The following is an 18,876-nucleotide window of genomic DNA, read 5'->3' as shown; positions in this document are numbered from 1 at the left end:
CAGAAACTGGAGAAACACTCACATGGAGAAAAAGTATTGTTTATGTTGCACATAAAAGTCCAAAACAGACTGATCTCGCTGAAAATGAAAATGTGAGTTTCTACAGAAAATGTAAAAATATAGTTCTTTCTTCTTCTGCACCACAGAATAAGAATAAGAGAAAACTAACAACTAAATTAAATTTGTGGGTCAAATGAGCTCTGTTGACAAACAAGGGAGGTTAAAGACCGAACAAGAATAACAGAGAAAGGATCAAAGCCCTATTATCAGCAGAAAGAAGAAACAAAAATAAAGGAAGACCAATTAAAGTAATTAGAATAGCATCCACACTTATGTTTAGTATGAAATGAGAGATTTAGGCTACGCTGGATTATACATATCGGTAAAAAACCAAAAACAGGCATCATCAACTTCAAAAATAATCCTTTAGATTAACAGATGAATAAATGAAGAAAAGCTGAATTGAAATAAATTTCAAAAGAATGTTTTGAAAATATCTATCATGATCATATTCCACCTCACATTTTATGCTGGTGTCTTTCTAGTGCTCTTACAAAGCTGCTGTAGACGGATCATGCTCAAACAAAGCTTAGACGAGCTGGGCACTTCATAAGTAATGAATGAAAGAGGAATTAATGAAAGACATATTGTACAATAGAAGTGGTAAAAGTAAAACAGGAAAGAAAGGATGATGTAGTCCTGTAGGGGGGTGGATACTCCAAACACAGATGGGATTTCAATAACAGGCTTTCTTATACCAAAGCACCAAGCAACTTCAGGATGCATACACAGGTGCAGTGTTGGTTTTACACCCTTTAAATGCAATATTTACTTGCTTACTCACTGACAATACATATGATTACTGTAAATAATTTGTGTTAGTCAGGGGTTAAATTGGTATTTTTGTAGAGGGGTAACCCTAAAACCTCGCTGCCACCACACATTTCTTCCCACTTGGAGCACTGTTTGCATATTAATTTGCGATCTAGGCAATGGAGTGTGTGTGCGACGCATCCCTTTAAAAGTGTGCCGCTCGAGACGAATATAGCGGACCAGGTTCTGACACAGACTAGACGGAAGCATAATGCTTATGTAATAATTACCTTTAAAAAACTTTTACGGTGATTTCAAGCAAACATCCTCACTAAATGGAGACAGAATGCATACATTTAAAAAAAATAATAATAATTTGGAGCCTGCCTGCAGAAAATAGAATAAAGTGATGAACGAACAACCAATTTTTTTTTTCTTTTCTGAATCGGAGGTGCCGGAACACCGTTCTGGACCATTCCACCCTAATGTAAATATACACACAGTGAGCACTTTATTAGGAACACTATGGTCCAAATAAAGTGCCCAACATGGTCTTCTGCTGTTGTAGCCCATCTGCCTTAAGGTTCGACGTGTTGTGCATTCTGAGATGCTATTCTGCTCACTAAAATTGTACAGAGTGGTTATCTGAGTTACCGTAGCCTTTCTGTAAGCTCGAACCAGTCTGGCCATTCTCCGTTGATCTCTCTCATCAACAAGGTGTTTCCGTCCGCAGAACTGCCGCTCACTGTATGTTTTTTGTTTTTGGCACCATTCTGAGTAAACTTTAGAGACTGTTGTGCTTGAAAATCCCAGGAGATCAGCAGTTACAGAAATATTCAAACCAGCCCATCTGGCACCAACAATAATGCCACAGTCGAAATCACTGAGATCACATTTTTTCCCCCATTCTGATGGTTGATGTGAACATTAACTGAAGCTCCTGACCTGATTTTATGCAATGCACAGCTGCCACACAATTGGCTTATTAGATAATCACATGAATAAAGTGCTCAATGAGTGTATATTTACATTTATCCATTTCTATATCAGACTCTCTCACAGAACTGGTAAATTTATCTGGTCAGGTAGATGCCATATTTAATTTCATGCAAATGAGAAAAAAATAGAAAAAAAAAAAAGGCTGTGGGGAATATTTAATAGGTGCACAGTCCGTTCAATGGCTTTTACTATCTAAACATCCAAGGTCACATCTAATTGTCACAACCCATGGAGTTTTTTGACTAGTGGAATTTTTTTTAAAGATGTACAGTGGTGTGAAAAAGTGTTTGCCCCCTTCCTGATTTCTTATTTTTTTGCATGTTTGTCACACTTAAATGTTTCAGATCATCAAACAAGTTTAAATATTAGTCAAAGATAACACAAGTAAACACAAAATGCAGTTTTTAAATGAAGGTTGTTATTATTAAGGGAAAACAAAATCCAAACCTACATGGCCCTGTGTGAAAAAGTGATTGCCCCCTAAACCTAATAACTGGTTGGGCCACCCTTAGCAGCAACAACTGCAATCAAGCATTTGCGATAACTTGCAATGAGCCTTTTACAGCGCTGTGGAGGAATTTTGGCCCACTCATCTTTGCAGAATTGTTGTAATTCAGCCACACTGGAGGGTTTTCGAGCATGAACTGCCTTTTTAAGGTCATGCCACAGCATCTCAATAGGATTCAGGTCAGGACTTTGACTAGGCCACTCCAAAGTCTTCATTTTGTTTTTCTTCAGCCATTCAGAAGTGGACTTGCTGGTGTGTTTTGGATCATTGTCCTGCTGCAGAACCCAAGTTCGCTTCAGCTTGAGGTCACGAACAGATGGCCGGACATTCTCCTTCAGGATTTTTTGGTAGACAGCAGAATTCATGGTTCCATTTATCACAGCAAGTCTTCCAGGTCCTGAAGCAGCAAAACAGCCCCAGACCATCACACTACCACCACCATATTTTACTGTTGGTATGATGTTCTTTTTCTGCAATGCGGTGTTACTTTTACGCCAGATGTAATGGGACACACACCTTCCAAAAAGTTCAACTTTTGTCTCGTCAGTCCACAGAGTATTTTCCCAAAAGTCTTGGGGATCATCAAGATGTTTTCTGGCAAAAATGAGACGAGCCTTAATGTTCTTTTTGCTCAGCAGTGGTTTTCGTCTTGGAACTCTGCCATGCAGGCCATTTTTGCCCAGTCTCTTTCTTATGGTGGAGTCATGAACACTGACCTTAACTGAGGCAAGTGAGGCCTGCAGTTCTTTGGATGTTGTTGTGGGGTCTTTTGTGACCTCTTGGATGAGTCGTCACTGCGCTCTTGGGGTAATTTTGGTCAGCCGGCCACTCCTGGAAAGGTTCACCACTGTTCCATGTTTTCACCATTTGTGGATAATGGCTCTCACTGTGGTTCTCTGGAGTCCCAAAGCTTTAGAAATGGCTTTATAACCTTTTCCAGACTGATAGATCTCAATTACTTTCTTTCTCATTTGTTCCTGAATTTCTTTGGACCTCGGCATGATGTCTAGATTTTGATGATCTTTTGGTCTACTTCATTTTGTCAGGCAGGTCCTATTTAAGTGATTTCTTGATTGAGAACAGGTGTGGCAGTAATCAGGCCTGGGTGTGGCTAGAGAAATTGAACTCAGGTGTGATAAACCACAGTTAAGTTATGTTTTAACAGGTGGGGCAAACACTTTTTCACACAGGGCCATGTATGTTTGGATTTTGTTTTCCCTTAATAATAACAACCTTCATTTAAAAACTGCATTTTGTGTTTACTTGTGTTATCTTTGACTAATATTTAAACTTGTTTGATGATCTGAAACATTTAAGTGTGACAAACATGCAAAAAAATAAGAAATCAAGAAGGGGGCAAACACTTTTTCACACCACTGTATTTCAATGTTTCACACACTTAACAACTGTAATTAGGTACACAAGAGTACAAGCCTTTGAACGCACTGTAGTTTTCATTTGCATCAAATTAAATATGGTGTCTACCTTGACTTAGGTCAATAAGTGTGTGCTTGGGGGCTTTGCCCAAGGGGCTAAATTCTTGGTGAGGGTTTCACCGATTCCAGAGAAGGGTGGGGTACATGAAGGAATTGAAAGAATGAGTAAAAGCAAGCCAAGCAACAACAAATGAAAGAACAGAAAGCAAAAGGCACTGATCCATTTTCAAGCAAAGAATAAATACAGCTCAAGGCTACAGTGACATGTCAACAGTGTAAGAAGGCATGTAAAATGAACTAAAACAACATACACATAAACCTATCTGTATGTTACTACTGTACAATGGGGGGCCCAATCTCAGACTTGCAAACCTTCTCTAAAGCCCTCAATAGAATTTATAGTTTTTTTTTTTCATCAGTCCGTCTTTCATCTGTCATTTCTAGGTTTCTAAATGCGTTTGGCATGTCAGAATTGATTTTTTTTGCTCATCATTGTAAATTTGTATTCTCTTTATGTCTCATTCATTCTTTTTTTTCTTTCTTGCTTGCAGAGGCAAACATCACTATTACTAATGCTCATACTTGGAATTAGGAAATTCATGGAGAATTAACTCTTGTGGTTGTGTTCGTTTGTGCTAACACCTTTTGTGTTCCCAGTCAAAAATGACTGGCTTACTAAGATTGTCAATAAATCTCTCATATTGCATATACCGTATTATCCCAAGATACTGCATTAGATCTTTTTTCAACTTCTTGTAATTATGTAATTATGACAGTAATAATGAATTTCTTTTTTGAACATATTTAAAATAATAATAATAATTTAATGATAGGATTCATTGAACTGAGCTTATACCTAAGTGTAACAGGGTTCAAATAGGCAAGGAGGAGGTGGGAAGCGGCTGAACAAAGTAATATTTAATAAAACAAAAAGACACAAACACAAATGCACACACAGCATATGCGTGTGGCTCTCTCTCTCCCGAACTGCCGCATCCAGCTGCATTTATCCCTCTCCTTGGCTGATTAGCCCGATTGGGGCCAGGCGTGTGTAGTCAGTGCCCGGCCCCGCCCTCCTATAGTAGGGGTCACCCCCTTCAGAAAAAAATATAAAATTAAAATAATTATGTACTAAATGAATAACCACTTGCTTGATCTAAACAAAATAGGTGTCATTTTAAAGCTTAGAATCTTACAATGCAAATAACTGATCCTACCAGTTCTTAAATAATGCTCTTTAATTTGCTGACAAATTAGAACAAAAATGTACAGATTTGTTATCACAATAAAACTATTCAGAGTTGGTAAAAACATAAATAAGATAAAGACAAAATAGTTTCATACATTGGCAAAACTGCAGTGAGTATTAGTGTATGAAATTCCCACTGACACACATAAATATAATAAACAGGAGTGTCTTTTTGTCACATTTTTCCTTATTATTTCCTGAAACATACATATAACATATTGTAACTTACAGAAGACTATCCCGATTCAAATGAGCCCAAACACAACATAATATTATACGTAGATCTTGAAATATTCCTCAAAAGTGTACATGGAAAGACGATGCACAAAAGGGTGCTCAACACACATAGTGTGTGTGTGTGTGTGTGTGTGTGTGTGTGTGTGTGTGTGTGTCTGAGGACTTTATGTGTATAAACACACAACCACATATTTGCTCATCTAAAGGATTGGGATGCTCCTGAACATTTAATATTTCTGTATTTTGTAGACTAATCAAATATCCGGTATTTTTGGGAACACAATAGGTGTAACAATGTAAAATAAAACCAAAACATTTAAAGAAAATGTAAATACATATATTTTTTGTGTGTGTGTTTGTTTTCAGATTCCATTTGTTAACAAAGTCAAGGAATTTTATTCCAATTGTATAAAGTAAAAAAAAAAATAAATAAATAAAATAAAATAAGTAAAAAAGGAACAAAACATAGGGGTTAAACAAGTATTTCAATGTGTATTAAACAAGTATTACACTTTAGTTTATAACTCATCCCGCTTCGTTTGTGCACATCGTGCAGCTTACTGAGGAAAGATGTGCTAATACAATCAGATAATGTTCTCATGAACATACATTGACAGAGCGACCAAAGCTACTGTATATCTAGGTACCACAGTACCACACTGACTTGAGAGCGAGTTCCTTTGATATGGGCCAGCAATCACCTAACAACCACCTAGAACACCCTTACAACCACCTAGCAACTTGGGATGGGCATGAGTATTCAGGTACTCAGACGTGGCAGCAATGATCGATCATGAAAACGATGATTGATGGTGATCAAGCATGATGTGTCTTTTCACTTAATTCGAAACTCAGTGACAATTACGTGACAACTAAACACAAATGTGCCAAAGAGGGAGCTTATTTTTTAGATTGATCATGTTGTGATTTTGAGGGGTACAATGATTGTCAGAGATGTCTCATAGCAACCAAACTGATACACGATGCTGCAATTCTAATATTACGATAATCAAAAGAGAGTGTAATTAACCGTGTTTTGAACACCTGTCTCTGCAAAACATTTATTAAACACGTTTTATTATCATTTAATGTAAAAACTTTGACTCGTTAATGGATATTATTTAATAAAAGTGAATGTTTGTCACTGACTGTAAACCTCCCTGTCCTGGGTGATGTAACACACACCTGCATCTCGACGAAATGGGAGTTGAAGATTTCCGCACGAGTTTCCAAGTTAGAAGTCTGACACAATGTGTCATTCTGTTGCACTTTCCCCTGTTGAAAGGGGTCAATTCATACTCTCTGAGTTGAATGGAACGCTTCATGAATCATCACAGCAACAATAATACTGAGCATCATGGCTTTCCCCACAGGAGCAAACACTTGGGGAGACACACACACACAAGGCGTGTGGCAGTGGACTCAACGCGCTGCGAGTGTTTCAAACAGCTAGACAGAGCGCAGATAAATGAAACAGAATGCAGCGTCTACAAAACTGAACTTTAACTTAACACGCATATTAAAAACGCAATGGTTATGGCGTCTCCTGTTAAGCCAAAAGCAATATGAAAATAAAGGGTTCAGACAGTCACAAAAAAACCTGGTGCGCGCTTACTAAGATTATTATGGTAACCTGAAGGATGAACAGACAGACGTGCGTTGTGCACATTCTTTCATTGAGTTGGGCAGCGAGTCTTCACATAATGACAAAATAAGATGCATTATATTTTGATTATGCAATCTTTTGTACATTTTGTAACGGATTATTTTATAACAGCCTATAATAATGAATAAATGATACACTGGAACAACAAGATGCAATTCAGCAGCCAAAGACATTTGTCAGACATGTTATTATATATACAGTTATGTACATGTCATTGCCCCCCCCCCCAAGTACTCAAGTAGACAAAATGGCCAAAATGCCCATTGCTATAAACAATGCTCTAGAAACCACCCAAAACACCCTAGAGACCGCATAGCAGTGCACTAAAAACACTCAAAGCACCTAAGCAACTTCAAAGCAACACTAGTCATTTAAAAAAAAAAAAAAAATCAAAGGGATGGAGGTCGGCTGGAGAGCCCCCATTTCAGGAATGGTGCTTGGAGATGGGGAGTGTGGCGGCTTTTGAAGAAGGGTCATCTAGAAGACTGGGGAAATTGAACTCTTTTTTTGGGAAATGGGGCAGATATCTCGCATTTTTGGAGGGCAGTGGAGAGAGAGGTGTAGTTGTTAATATGTGTGATTATATATATATATATATATATATATATATATATATATATATATATATATATATATATATATATATTGTGTGTGTGTGTGTGTGTGTGTGTCTATAATCATGTATGACCACTGGGATGTTGTTGAGGGCCAGGGTGGGGTTGGGGATTGGGAGGGGGAAGGGTAACAGTGAGGGTTAAATATTGATTCTGTGTATATATGTTTTGTTTTTCTGTGTTTAATATATGAATCAATACAAAAGTGTTAATCCAAATTTTTTTTTTTTTTTAGCACAATCGTATGTCCTCTAATCCCTCTTTAAAAAAAAGAAGTGTGATAAACCAATGAGTGAAGGAAAGAATGTTAAGATGCTCTCTCCACACTCTCTCAATCTGTTCGCTTGGTGTAAACTTTGACCCTTTGTTTGGTTTGAACATGACTGAACATGGGTCTTAGAGAAGTCCATCATATGTGCGTAGATGATTGCAAGACAAAAAAAAAAAAGTCACTGGCATGTAAGGCTGCATGATTATGACAAAAATCATAATTGTCGATTATTTCCCTTGATATTGTAATAAAGAGTATTTCGATTCATAGAATTTACATTAAAATACTTATTTTATGTGGAATATATGCATGCTATTTTTTTATTATTATTATTATTTATGCTACACAAACTGAGAACTGCGTTCATGAATTATTTGAATTTGCATGGAAAACAAGAGATATTCAAATTTTGTATAATTACACACAGAAAGTAAGCAACACAAAAATCCTAGAATTCTAGGTTAACTGTCTTTACTGATTTGTCGATAGACTATTTTAAACACTTCTGGTTTGTGATTGCATTCTTGCACTTGGACAAAAAAACAGAAGTAGATCTAAAATGAGTGCTGTAATTGACACTTTTCACGATTCGTTAATTGAGGCAGTTTTAATTGTAATCTCAATTATTTTTATCATTAATTGTGCAGCCCTACTGGCATGCCTTCAGTCCTGTCACTCTCTAAAATCAGCTGTGGAGGAGACATCAGTCAACACCTCTGAGGGTTTAATCTCTCCCATCTCTGGTATTTATAATATTAGGATTAGTGACACTTTTCTGGATTGTGGCACTGCATAATTTGAAAAGTTTTCAAGTGTTCAATCAGTAGAACGTTTAACATGAAAAACATATTAGTAGCAGACAGAGGGAGATTAATATACTGAGAGAAAGAGACATAGACATAAATAAATAAATAAATAAATAAATAAATAAAAGGACGGGCAGGCAAAAAAGAGCATGTGTAGTAACCATGGGAAGGACCGAAATGGAGATGGTGGGGGACAAGCAGGTCTTTCGAACCTGTGTTAAGTTAAAATATTCCTTATCAACTCAACTTGTCATGGTGGTGTGCTATGATTTATACTCATGTTGTTACTGATTGTGACATCGGGTCATTATAGAAGAGCCTGGCAGGAGATTCTCTGTGACTGCGTGAAGTATTAAAAGACCCATTACTCCCAAACCAGCCCACACACATGCTTGCACAGACACAAATGCAGATATTATATTCTTCAAAGCTTTTCATTAAGTGTACACTATATGGCTATAGATCGACTCCTTATTTAAGTTAAACACCACTATGAGCGTCTGCTATTCATCTCCACAAAAGAAGACAAAGCAGTAAAACGTTCCAGCCACCTGGAAAGTAAACTACAAGGCATCCCTATTAGATCCTTATGTTTAGACTAGGAAAAGGAAGATTGAACATGGATGGATGAAAGCTGTAAACAATGAAAGTGAACAATAAAACAGGATTAGAGGAATTAGAAGAAAGAAACATGAGTGGATATGAACCTACACTGGAGAAAGAACGAAAGAAAGAAAGAAAGAAAGAAAGCAAAAACTAACAGAGAAACATCTTTTTCCATTACGCCCTAAAAGCTATTCACGAGTTTGCATATCCAGGGCTCTAGACTGTGACTAAAATGGTCGCAAATGCGACCAAAAATAAATAATTGCGACAATAATTTAAAATCTAGTCACCATTGGCGACAGTCAGGATGTGTGCTTTCATCCGTGGTTATCATCTTGTGAGTTATCGAATACATTTTTAGAGTGCCATTGTGTCTCGCACCGCTTTTCACCCTTTCTGTTGATGATATGATCTCGCTGGCTGCACACAACAATAAACAGAGCGCGAGCCATGATGTCCGATTCGTGAATAAATGACTCTTTTAAACCGGGTCTTTATAATTAATCACCCGACAAGAGCTGGTTTGAATGCTTATTTAGTCATTTATTTATTTGTGATGTGAGATCCAGCTTCTGATACTCAGGACCATTGAGGGACTCATACACAACTATTACACAAGGTGCAAACATTCACTGATGCTCAAGAAGGCCACACACTACTATATGCATATTATACTTTATGTAAATAACTGTGAAGTAGATTCTGAAGGGCAGTACTAAATAAAAATAACATATATTTTATTTCTTATATTTGTATAAATTCTGAAAGGGGTGTGAAAACTTATGAGACAAAAGGGGCATGCAAATTTGTGCACTCAACTATACAGTATATATATTAAACACCCAATTAGTGAGCTATCGGCTGTCTTTTCTTTGGCTTTCCATCTTGTTTTTGAACAACAATCTAAATCGAGCAATTCTGTGATGTGGCAACTAAATGTTTCAGTTTAGGAGCCAATGGCTCCTTAGTCATTTTTTCAGTCTGGGGCCCTGATGTCCACCTTTTCCTTGAAGTGGAAATGGTAAACAGATTGGTAAAGGTAAACAAATTTGGCTTGCTGTCCATAAAAGAGGGGCTCGAGGATGAGGCTCGACTCAAGCTCTTAGTTTCCCCCTGGACTACTTAATTGAAGTTTAGATTAAAAATGAAGGGGGAGTTGGGGTGGTGGAGGTAAGCAGCCGCTTATTTGCACTTGTCTTGTGATTGACAGGACTAAATTGACAAGCTCCTGAACCTTCATTTAGAACTCCATTAGTGCTGTAGTAACTTATCTGTCTCAGTCCACTTAACTTATTTCAAATAGAGGGCCATAAACATTACCTCCTGGTACTGAGGCTTTCAAATGACGAAGGGGACATTCAGAATTTGAGCCCAGGGGTAGGTTCAGTCAGGGAGGGGTACTAACAAATCACAAAGCAATCATGAAGTGTCTTAGTCTGACCTGGAGGAATGTTCTAGAAAGGGACACCTGCAGCAAGGAAGAGGACTTTCAACAAGTTCTACCAAGCACCCCAGGAATTTGTAATGGGGGAGGAAGCAATGGGTGTCCCTTGAGATAACACTAAGATAAATATTCAGACAAAGAGCACAACAGTTTGGTTTTTCTTTGAGAAAGTTTGAGAAGTGAATAAAAATAAGGATGAGCTCTGTTCATTCTGCATTTTTGTCTACTCTTTTTCTTATAGGACCAACACATAATGCTTAACATTGACCCAACTTTAATCCCAATCCTTAATCTACACCTAGACTAAGCAGTTCAGTGCACCTAAAAAAATAATAATAATACAAAAATGAATGCAGTAAATGCTTGATACAGCCCTATTTTGTGGCAAAAGCTTTCAGGAATTTTGAAAGAACATTAGTGCAGGTCAGTGGGGGAATGCCTTACACTATGTGCACCTTGTTATTGGAATTCATTGCATTTGGCATAGTTAAAATACTGAAGCATTATCTATATAACTATCTACAAAGTGCTCATGCACCAAAGCCCACAGCTAAATTGCTTTAACACTTATTCGTGTTTTTCTAGACCACATAAACTCCTTTAACTCTATATCTTTCTCTCCATCTCTTTCCCTCTCTCTCTCTGGATATGGTGTATAAGAGGTAGCTATCATCCAAATATTGCTGCTGTGGTTTCTTTCAAGCTGTGCTATAGAACACATCAAAAAGGCTGTATACCTCTTCCGTCACTAAGTAGAAAGTCAAGCAAAGTGCTCCCAAACCATGTAAACTCAGATACAACACCTGTCTGTTTCACAAAATATAAGGCTTAATTGAATAAAAAATGTTTTAAGAGTGCTATGTCTTCAGCGCAAAGTCAGTGGGTATGGGCATGAATTTTTGGTATTTTGGTGCAAACATGCACTAAGTCTAGGTCCAATTGGGTTGGCGAAATCATGCACACAATGCGCTAATGGGCTAGGTAAAGTGCAATTTAATTAGGAAGTTTTTCTCTAGTTATTGCATCGTCTGTGTGCAATTATATACTCCATTCCCTCTTAAGCATTTATAACATTCTCTTCCTTATAGGCAAAAAGGAATGGTAAAACCACTCCCGTAAGCCCCGACCTCTGCCTTTAACCCATCAAAGACTTTTAATCTCTTCTCCCCTCATTCCTGCTGATCTTATCTGAATGATGTTGGAGGTCTGACTTCTACCAGCCCCATCTAAAGGCTCAGGTATACTTCTTTTTTCTGCATTCCAGATCGCCTCGCACACGGTTGAGCGCTCAGCCTTTCAAAGAATACTCATTTGACCTTGAATGAATTCGAATGTGTTCGACGCAGGTGCACTATGACTGCTTAGTGATACTCTTTTAATAAAGCCAATGAAGTGCACATACGAGGACTGTCCAAGTGTCGAGAAACTCTGGGCCACATGCTAACAGTCGGCACAGACTGTGCTGATGACGAAATTTGCATTACACATACTGAGCGCATTCCGATCAGCAACATGGACAATCAAAGTACGAAGTCCGAATTAACTGAGTAAAGATGATGTCTACATTACAAATGCTGATTAAAGTAAATTGAGTCATTCGTCAATAGATGATGTTACATATGTAAATTACATAAGTATAAGATATGTAATAAGTAAAATCATAAATCAGACTAAACTGCTAAAATCGATCACTTAATACGTTTACATGCACTTTAAATTTTCGAATTCAACTGGCCTAAAACAATAATTCCTCTTTATAAAATGTCATGTAAAAGCTTTAGTCCAAATTAAGTCATACTTCTCCGATTTTTATGACATCAGACTAACAAACCGAGATAATACGATTGTAACTCTGGTTCATACAGCATGTATACACATTAATCAGACAACAATTGGTCTCTGTGTTGTGCACATGCTCCGAAAGACAAAGGTGATGCATGGTGTGAATTTCCAGTTTTGGACCTTATTTACACCTGCATGTCCACTTGTGATCAGATAACCTGACACAAAATGTTAAATGTTGCATTGAAAGGACAAACAGAGCTGAAATATTCTTCTAAAAATATTTGTTTGTGTTCAGCAGAAGAAAGAAAGTCATACACATCTGGGATGGCATGTGTACTGAGTAACTGATGAGAGAATTTTCATTTTTGGGTGAACTATCCCTTTAATACCATGTGTAAACTAGAGATGTGCATGATTAATCGTCTAATCGAGTACTCATTCTGCACCAGCAAGTCGACTATTAAAAACACTATTCAAATATCGAAAAGTGATTTTCCATTGTGCATTTTCCTGCTGTGGGCAATGTTAAATTATACTGTAAAATTACATTCTCTGGAGGACACTGTGTGGATATGTGTCATCAAGGCGTGATCGAGACTAGAAGGTAACTATCTGGATGCTGAAAGTCTCATGAGAGTCGCATGTGCCATTCACACAGTCCCACAGAATCCCTACACCTACCACTACCCCTAAACTTAACCCTTACTTTCACCCTACCCCTAAATCTAGCCCTAACCCTAATCTTAGTAACAGCAAATGCGAGTCTCGCTAGACTTTGGCATTCAGACGGTTACCTTCTAGAAGGAAAGGCTTGAGAAAAGGAGATATGATGGCATCTTGTTTGTTTCCAGCAAAGCCAAAAGTGGCAATCATTGAATTCTACTATACTGGTATTGGGTTCTTGTTAGAGTAATACAATGGACAAGGATCTGCTTTTATGGTGGAAAGAAAATGCGAAGCGGTAAGAGAAACTCAGAAGCTTATCAAACCAGTATGCGTATGTGCGTTAAAGGAATATTCTGGGTTCGGTACAAGGTCAATTCAACAGCATTTGCGGCATATTGTTGATTACCACACAAAAATATTTTGACTCATTTTCGAAGTTACAGTGAGGCACTAACAATGGAAGTGAATGGGCCAATTTTTGGAGGGTTTAAAGGCATAAGCGTGAAGCTTATAATTTTATAAAAGCACTTACATAAATTCTTCTATTAAAACTCATGTATTATTTAAGCTGTAAAGATGTTTAAATCACATCGTCATCATTCATTATACATTTTTGTAGTAATTAATATTATGCCTCAAATGCTGTCAAATGAGCTTAAAGGAATAGTTCACCAAAAAAATTCTCTCATCATTTACTCACTTTCTTTCTTCAGTAGAACACAAATGAAGATTTTTAGAAGAATGTTTCAGCTCTGTAGGTCCATACAGTGCAAGTGATTGGGTGCCAACATTTTGAGTATAAAAGTAATCCATAAACTGCAGTGGTTAAATCAATGTCTTCAGAAGCAATATGTTAGGTGTGGGTGAGAAACATATCAATATTTAAGTCATTTTACTATAAATTCTCCTTCCTGCTCAGTCAATCTCCACTTTAACTTTCACATTCTTCTTCTTTTGTTTTTGGTGATTCACATTCTTCATGCAAATGCACCCTACTGGGCACAGAGAAGAATTTCTAGCAAAAATGGACATAAATATTGATCTGTTCCTCACCCACACCTATCATATCCCTTCTGAAGATATGGATTTAACCACTGGAGTCTTATGGGAAACTGTTACGCTGCCTTTATGTGCTTTTTGGACCTTCAAAGTTCTGGCCACCATTCACTTGCATTGTATGGAACTACAGAGTTAAAATGTTCTTTTTAAAAATCTTTGTTTTTACCAAAAGAAAAGCATAGCTTGTTGAAGTTAGCTTATTTTGAAACCGTTTGTGAATGTTTGTGAAACCGTTGTAATGTTTGTGAATAAAACAAAAATACATTTCACGTACGTGTCTTATTTGTTATTTTTAACTTAAATTTGAACTTACAAGTAATTGATTACTTGTTTTTTGTGAGTGAGAGTTCTCGACTACAAAATTTTTACAAACTGCCCATCCCTGGTGTAAACGAGGCCACTAATAGTAAGATAAAGTTTTAAAACTGAAAGACCACAAACTTCATCTGAACACCGATGACATCCTCTTCCACATAGCCAAGACCATCCATACTAAACAACATAATTTCTCCTCCATTCTATACCACATTGTAGCATACAGTTGAAGTCAGATGTTTACATTCACTTAGGTTGAAGTCATTAAAACAAATTTTTTAATCACTCCACAGATTTCATATTAGCAAACTATAGTTTTGGCAAGTTGTTTAGGACATCTACTTTGTGCATGACACGAGTAATTTTTCCAACAACAGTTTACAGACAGATTGTTTCACTTTTAATTGATTATATCACAAATCCAGTTGGTCATAAGTTGACATATACCAAGTTAACTGTGTCTTTAAGCAGCCTGGAAAATTCCAGAAAATGATGTCAAGCCTTTAGGCAATTAGCCAATTAGCTGATAGGAAGTGTGCCTGTGGATGTATTTTAAAGGAGCTATATGTAAGATTGACAACAAGCGTTTGAAACTGGTACTGCAGTCCAAATTCAAAATATTAGAGTTGTCTGCCCCGCCCCAGATTCGAAGCTCATGCGGGTTGCCAGAATGTTGACATGAAAATTATCCAACTCAGCATCCGTTTTAAAGGATTTCTGGGCTTTAAGCTGTCTCCACCTTTCAAAGGCATCTCCAATATTTATCCTTGTTTTACTACACCTCTGTCATGGTGGTTTTTAGACGGCTGGCGAGGCTTTTTAGGTCGGGTGGAATCTGTTATCTCTGATCCAGTTTGTTTGCTGGCTTCCATGGCTGTTGTTAGCCTGCAAACTTGTTCAAATCTGGCAACCCAGCGGTGTAGAAATACTATTGGTGAGAGGGCAGTGGGTGGGATCACACAGGCCAAAACATAAACATAAATTCCGGCCCGGAATGGAAACTTCAAAGTAGAATATACTGGCTGTAGCATTGTTATCGGAGAAGCCAGTATTTCAACTTAGCATGTTTCCTAATTCTCTAATGACATATTATGGTCATTTTATGATTTAGTACAATACAAATATTACATATAGCACCTTTAAGGCCTACCTTTAAAATCAGTGCCTCTTTGCTTGACATCATGGGAAAATCAAAAGAAATCAGCCAAGACCTCAGAAAAAAAATTGTGGACCTCCACAAGTCTGGTTCATCCTTGGGAGCAATTTCCAAATGGTTGAAGGTACCACGTTCATCTGTACAAACAATAGTATGCAAGTATAAACACCGTGGGACCACGCAGCCATCATACTGCTCGGGAAGGAGACACATTCTGTCTCCTAGAGATGAACGTAGTTTGGTGTGAAAAGTGTAAATCAATCCCAGAACAACAGCAAAGTACCTTGTGAAGATGCTGGAGGAAACACTTAGACAAGTATCTATATCCACAGTAAAACAAGTCCTATATCGACATAACCTGAAAGGCTGCTCAGCAAGGAAGAACCCACTGCTCCAAAACCACCATAAAAAAGCCAGACTACAGTTTGCAAGTGCACATGGGGACAAAGATTGTACTTTTTGGAGAAATGTCCTCTGGTCTGATGAAACAAAAATTGAACTTTGGCCATAATGAACATCGTTAGTGTGGAAGGGAGGAGGGCGGGGCCGGGTCGTGATGCTGCACATCCGGCCCCTAATCAGGCTAATCAAGGGATAAAGGTGACTGGAGGCGGCAGTTCAGCAGAGAGAAAGTTACGGGCAGCTGCCCTGTATGTGTTTATGTTTGTGTCTTTTTGTTTTATTAAAATATTACTTATATTGTCAAGCCGGTTCTCACCTCCTCCTTTCCATTGAACTTTGTTACACTGGTGCCGTAACTCTCTCTCCCAGACTGCCGCCTCCGGTCACCTTTATCCCTCTCGAGGGCTTGATTAGCCTGATTAGGGGCCGGGTGTGCAGCATCACGACCCGGCCCTGCCCTCCTCCCTGCCACAGTTATGTTTGGAGGAAAAAGGGTGAGCCGAAGAACATCATCCCAACTGTGAAGCATGGGGGTGGCAGCATAATGTTGGGACTGGTGCACTTCACAAAATAGATGGCATCATGAGGAAGGAAAATTATGTGGATATACTGAAGCAACATATCCAGACATCAGACAGGAATTTAAAGCTCGGTCGCAAATGGGTCTTCCAAATGGACAATGACCCCAAGCATACCTCCAAAGTTGTGGCAAAATGGCTTAAGGACAACAAAGTCAAGGTATTGGAGTGGCCATCACAAAGCCCTGACCTCAGTCCGATAGAAAATTTGTGGGCAGAACTGAAAAAGCCTGTGCGAGCAAGGAGACCTACAAACCTGACTCAGTTACACCAGTTCTGTCTGGAGGAATGGGCCAAAATTCCAGCAACTTATTGTGAGAAACTTGTGGAAGGCTACCCAAAACATGTGACCCAAGTTAAACAATTTAAAGGCAATGCTACCAAATACTAACAAAGTGTATGTACACTTCTGACGCACTGGGAATGTGATGAAAGAATTAAAAGCTGAAATAAATAATTCTCTCTACTGTTATTCTGACCTTTCACATTCTTAAAATAAAGTAGTGATCCTAACTGACCTAAGACAGGGAATGTTTTCTACGATTAAATGTCAGGAATTGTGAAAAACGTTTAAATGTATTTGGCTTAGGTGTATGTAAACTTCTGACTTCAACTGTATGCCCAGTCCTGCCACTTCATATTACAAAACATAACATTAGGATCCAAAACCCAATTTAACCCTCCATCAATTAGGCTACTACTGTACTTTTGTCCATGCTCTAGTTATTTCATGATTAGACTACTGCCAATACTTGTCAGTCCACCTGCATCTGCCTCACATCTCCTTGTGCCTATCAAAAAGCTTTCCAAGGGTGTTCAACCTTTAGATAATTTGCAATGTCTTGCTTATGCTCAAGTCTCTACACTGGCTGCCAGTATTTGCTAGAATTAAATTCAAGACTCTGTTTCTGGTCTACAATGCTGCGTGCAACCATACACTTCCAGCTTCCCTATCTTTCAGGATTCCTGTCTGTTCAGGTCTACATGAACTCATACTGTTCATACAGAACAGCCAAATCACCAATTACTTTCAAATAAAGCCTCAAGACACACCTTTTCATGATTCACCTCGTCTAGAATTCACACTCAGCTTATTCAGAACAATTATTAAATAAATGCTTCATTACCTCCAAATTTCCCCCACTGACCTGCACTACAACTCTGTTTGCTCAACTCTGATTTCTCTGTAGTGACTTGTGAGGTTACAAGTAGGGATGTCCTGATACAGATACTAGTTTCGGAATCTGGTCCGTTACCACTCTCATCTACTTGTACTCATGCTTGTTAAAATGCTCCGATACCAAAAACCAATACCATTTGACGTACGAATGCCATTACATCAACATTCAGCGCACAAATTAAAATCACGTCATGTCCTAGTAAGATTAATAAACTGCAAAGGCTATGATTTATTGAGATAAATATATATTTTGCATGCACGCTTCAAAGAGAATGTGTTGTGCTGACACCGGCTGCTCATACCTTTTAAAGCTCCTTGGCTCATATGCGGAAAACACCGTGATGAGCACTGCGTACTCTGTTCGTAGCAGATGACAGTGAACAGAGAGCTAATTCACTTTGTAGCATGAGGCACATACAGACTACATATTTATTTAACTAAACAGCAGCCTTTTGCAGTTTAATTATCACACTGGGTCACGTAGTGACTTGCTTTCCTGGAAGTAAGAAACTACTGTTAAAACCACACAGAAACAGAAAGGGCTTCACTCCAAAATAAAAGCTTCTGCTATAATAAAACCTTAATTTAAATGGAAAAAAGTGTGACAGAAAACAGTATAGTTATGTAATATTCACTGTAGTACTACTACTACTACTAATAATAATAAATCAATAGTCATTGTATTATTTTTAAGCAATATCTCACATCTGTGATGCTGTTACGCAGATCTCCAATGTTGTATTTTGCATTGTGCTGTGAGGTTCTGTATATAATAAAATTAACTTGAGAATTAATTGCTCTTATTTTCATTTGATTAAAGTTTTGATTAATTCATTTATTAGACACCATTTTGATGAAAAAATGTAAATAAACTGTTGATATGGAATTCAGAAAAAAAAAAAAAAGTTATCGTATCGGCGAGTACCGAAAAGAAAGAATCATTCATTCTCAAAAATGGTATCGGGACATCCCTAGTTACATTTAAGGTAATTGATACAGTACATATATAAAAGAGTCTTCCTCAAGTGCAGATATATTGCATAAAAGTTCAATTGTAAACTGTTAATCTCAAAGTTGGTATGGTAC

At 37.8% G+C, this 18,876-nt stretch overlaps 1 protein-coding gene across 4 annotated transcripts in view; it reads right to left on the bottom strand.

Annotated features, from left to right (window-relative positions):
- Positions 1-18,876, bottom strand: part of LOC127452088 (collagen alpha-6(IV) chain-like) — a 159,297-nt gene that overhangs the window by 139,141 nt on the left and 1,280 nt on the right. The window lies entirely within an intron of this gene.

This window comes from Myxocyprinus asiaticus, chromosome 2 (genome assembly GCF_019703515.2).
Source record: "Myxocyprinus asiaticus isolate MX2 ecotype Aquarium Trade chromosome 2, UBuf_Myxa_2, whole genome shotgun sequence".
Taxonomy (NCBI): Eukaryota; Metazoa; Chordata; class Actinopteri; order Cypriniformes; family Catostomidae; genus Myxocyprinus; species Myxocyprinus asiaticus.
The sequence above is the reverse complement of the archived record's forward strand: the minus strand, read 5'-3'. Positions and strand labels throughout refer to the sequence as shown.